Source organism: Aptenodytes forsteri, unplaced genomic scaffold (assembly GCF_000699145.1).
Source record: "Aptenodytes forsteri isolate BGI_AS27 unplaced genomic scaffold, ASM69914v1 Scaffold109, whole genome shotgun sequence".
Lineage (NCBI taxonomy): Eukaryota > Metazoa > Chordata > Aves > Sphenisciformes > Spheniscidae > Aptenodytes > Aptenodytes forsteri.
In genome coordinates this window covers 1,871,164-1,875,707 of record NW_008794431.1, presented here as the reverse complement: position 1 = coordinate 1,875,707, position 4,544 = coordinate 1,871,164, and positions in this window count along the sequence as shown.

The following is a 4,544-nucleotide window of genomic DNA, read 5'->3' as shown; positions in this document are numbered from 1 at the left end:
GAATTCTACCATTTCATGGTCGCTAAGCCCAAGACGGCCTCTGACCACCACATCTCCCACCAGTCCTTCTCTGTTTGTAAACAGCAGGTTGAGCGAGGCACCTCCCCTGGTAGGCTCACTTACCAGCTGCGTCAGGAAGTTGTCTTCCACACACTCCAGGAACCTCCTAGACTGCTTCCTCTCTGCCGTGTTGTATTTCCAGCAGATGTCCGGGAAGTTTATATTACCTTGCTCTGGATAAAAAAGTGAAACAGAAGCTGCATAATGGATGCATACTGTATGGCTCGGGGCTGGTTCCGTTCAGGACCTAGGGTGAAATTATGTGTTTGGCTCAGACAGGTGTTTCAGGGCAAAACTGAAGCACTCAACCTTATCTGTATAAACTTTATTGGTTATAATATCTGGGGCCCCCAAATTTCCACTGGTGCAGGACAGAAAAAAGAAACAGCTGCATACTCAGAAGGAAGGCAATAGTTGGGATTTGATTCAGAGACCTTCCTAGCAGGCAATGGGAACACAACTGCAACCGCTACCTGATAGAAACCGGAAGAAAAAAAAAAAAAACCAAAAACCACCCAGTGATGGGGAATGTCAGTGGGAATGTGAAGCTGAAAACTTTCTGAAGTTAAATGAATTTAGCTGAGTTTCAGATGTTCTTTGTGTACCTTTATTTTTCTGACAGTACCTTTTTCTCTTTGCCCGTAGCTGCTGGACAAGCTACAGCAGAATAGATGACAGTACATCTCACTTGCCTCTTAGAAGACAATCAGAGCTCAACAAGGTGAGCGACAATTACTTCTGTCACTGCACTATATTATTCCTGAAATTTCAGACCTTCCGCCTCTCTCCAAGTTTTCCCAACTCCTTAGCCACTCGTGCACACTTTACCCAACCAAAACAGTTTGGACTGTCTGCTAACACCCTGACTTTTCATCAGGGACTCATCCTCTCTCCCTCCCAGTTGCGACTTAACCTAGCCATAACTCACTTGCACCTTTCCAGAACACTTTAGCAAACACTTTCATTCCTACTTTCAGTTCCTACCATTTGTATGCAGCTGATTTAAAAGTACTTTGTTCTCACTGTTTATCTTCTGCCTTCTCAGTAATTTAGAAGCCCTGCCTTGCTAGACCCTCTTATTAGTTCCAGGCCTTGGCTATCAACTTATATTAGCATCAACAACAGTTTCTTCCACAGCTTTTAATGGATTTTTGTTCAGTTATGCTGTCATATTAACTGTTTCCTTCAAACGCGTGTATCTTTGAGTTACGTGTTGCTAGTGTTTCTATTTCCCCGACAGCATTAAAGGCTCTCTTTCTGATTAGCAACCTAAATAAAATTTCAGCTTCACATTTCTGTTGTTCATTTCTTGGCAATTTTTCTCACACTTTTACACTTAAAAAAAATACAGATGGAGCAAAAAAATACAGAGCAGGAAAATATTCCTGTTTTGCAGCAGCTTGTATTTACAACTCTGCCAGTCCTGAGTAAGGGAACATCTCTGAATACCGTCAACCGCTTAAACATCATTTGCATTCCTAGCCCTTTCCTTTGGACTGGCCTTTTCGGTATTTAAAAAAAAAAAAAAAAAATCTTGTTTCTTTTCTTTGATACTTCACCTTAAAGAGAGATTTTTTTTTTTTTCCCCCCCAAATTGAGAACTGGAAAAATGGAATTCTTGCAGAATGTATTTAAAAATCACCTCAGAAAAAGTAACCTATATTTGAAGACATGAACTTTACTTCACATTTATTATTCTTTCTACATCATAAGTTCACCTTCAACAAGCACTGACTAAATCAATATGCCACACCTCTACCTCTCTTATTAGAGAGAAAAGAACACTTGGAACCCGAAATTGAAAATACAGCGTACAGAGGAGCTGGGGCTAAGGACGGCATTCGGGGCATACACTAAGCTCTGTGTGAATCTCTCCTATCCAGAGTAGGCTAGAAAAAGCAGGAATGTTCTTTGACTTGCACCGAGTCCTATGTTTCTGAAGGCAGGCACTTAGCTGGGATCAGCCTGCCTGCCTTTCTCTACCACAGGCACAGACCTTGCCAGCCAGGCAAATGGGGGAGTGACAGCACAGGGTTCTTCTCCCTAGACCCCTGACTCTGGGGGATCTCCTCGGACTCAGGACTCACCTGGACAGACGAGCGCTTTTGCATCACCTACAACTCTTTGAGGCAGCAAACTTTGGCAGATCTTTGTATCAAAGGATCTGCAGAAAGAAGGCTCTGGGGAACTGCAGTGGAGGCAATCAAACCCAAACTAGAATACTTGGGTGCTATTTCAAGAATACCGCTGGGATGGTACCTGCTTACCTTAGGTTAGACTGTGGCACTGTATGAGCATTGTCTTCAGTCTATTTTTAACTTAATTCAGCTAAATAGCAAAGTTTGCCGCATGTAGACCCGTTTCCAGGAAAACTAATATAACACTTACAAAAACAAGGTAATTTGAAATACTTCTCTGATTATTTGCTGACTTAGAATAATTTCCAAGGAGATGTTCTGAAAGCCATCCAATAGCTTCTGGCATTCAGGAGGGAGGCCACACTCTTTCTATGGGTCAGTTCTGCCCCCAGATATGTGCCTTTCATTTCAGTGAGACTCCTGCACTGTATAACATCATCCAAGAACAAAATTAATTAAGCCCTTTGTGTCCAATTATTGGTTCTATTAATATGTGCTGAATTACCTATCTGCTTCCTAAAAATGTGTTATGTCTGTACAGAAAATTAGGACTACATTCACTGTCAGCTACTTCTTGGGGAGAAAAAAAAAAAAAAATACCCACACCAAAAAAAAAAAAAAAAAAACAAAACCCCAACCCTCCCCCCACCCAAAAAAACCCAACCAAAAAAGAAAACCAGAAAAAAAATCTCCTCCCTTCAAGACCGTTATATTCCAGTGTAAATGAGAACTAAATCTGACCCTTACTGTTTGTGTACAGTTGAGCTTGTTATGATGAGAATAGCAGTCCTGTGATTGCCACTGAGTCTTATTTTGAATAATTTTATTGGTGGTCTGGTTGTTGTCTATAAAGATGAGGCCACATCTGGTCAAGTGTGCAGTCAGTTGGTTCAGGGCTTCCATTCCCACATGAATATTGCAATATTCAGACACTTTACCGACCGGTTTCTTTTTTTTATAGACCCTGCATGTACAGAATTAAATAGCATATACCTCCCAGAAGCTGTTCCCTTCTTAGACCATCTGGGTAATGAGAGTATCATTTACACCACATAAAAGTGTGACATCTGGAAAGGAAAAGGCCAGTCTGATAAGATCACACATACAAGCAGGACTAACCAGCTTTTAATCAGCCTTTCTGGGTTTGTGGGGTGGCTTTTTTTGCGGTTTGTTTTGTTTTGTTTTTAAATAGTGGAGTTGCAGTAAATGAGTGTTTGTTTTAAACAAGAGTTGAAAAGTAGACAAATAAAAGATTTCCAGCAAAGAAAAGCATCTTCAATTCACATTGCAACCATCTTAATTAAAAATATGAGTATGATGAACAGCCACAGTCAGGATTCATTTAAAAAACAAGTATGAATAACCCAAGTATGTAATAGAAGTCTAAACTTCATAAGCATAGAAGAAAAGACCTATATTGTCTGACTGAAGAACAAATCTGAAGGTATATTTAATATATAATAAATCTGTGGTATATTTAATATACCACAGAGTTAATACTGAAATATTTGGAAATGTATTACTTTTGCCTACCTTAAGCTTAAGTGGGCTCTGATCTGCAGTAGATGCTCCTGGACTTAAAGCAGAACTTTCCTCAGAACTGATCTAAGGTGAGGAGATACGAACATGACTTTACACTAGTTCAGTGCATCTTCTGGCCTGGGACAACTGTGAGTCCTGGGATTCACCCATGGTTTTGTACTCAATAGTGGGTTTTAATATCTGGTTTTGTAGATTATCATCTCCTTCCACATTCAGGAGGAATAAGCACAATCCACAGAGTCATGTCATTACCATTGTTTAGGCTCCTATTTTTTAACATTCATGTATTTCTTAAAGAAATGCAAAGTTAAACATTAAAATAGTGCCATTTTACTTACAGGATTAAATTATTAAAAAACAAACACACACACACAGAGTAAAACCAGCTCTGGTCCCAACAGTAAATTCACATGCACGCTCGGCTTCTTACATCTATCAATCCAAGAGCAGGCATTTTCTGCAGGCCGTATTTCCCCTCTTTATTTGATTTGTGATGACTCATCTCAGGCACAACAAAACATCTCATTGTGCTCATGTCCAGCATCACCTTCCTGCAGTGAGACCAACTAGACAGTAACATGGAAAACAAGCTGATACACGTGTCTCCAAGGGAGTTGCATTAAGAGGACCAAGATCAATGGTGCAAACATCACCAAAGGTTCCCATGATATATAAACGCACAGCTCTTACCTACATTTAGTAGGTCTGTGCCCCCGTTACGGTCCAGCCGAATTCCTAATTCTGTATTGTTTCCTTACATGCAATCAAGGCACTTTCTTCAATACCAGTGTTCCCAGGAAGGCT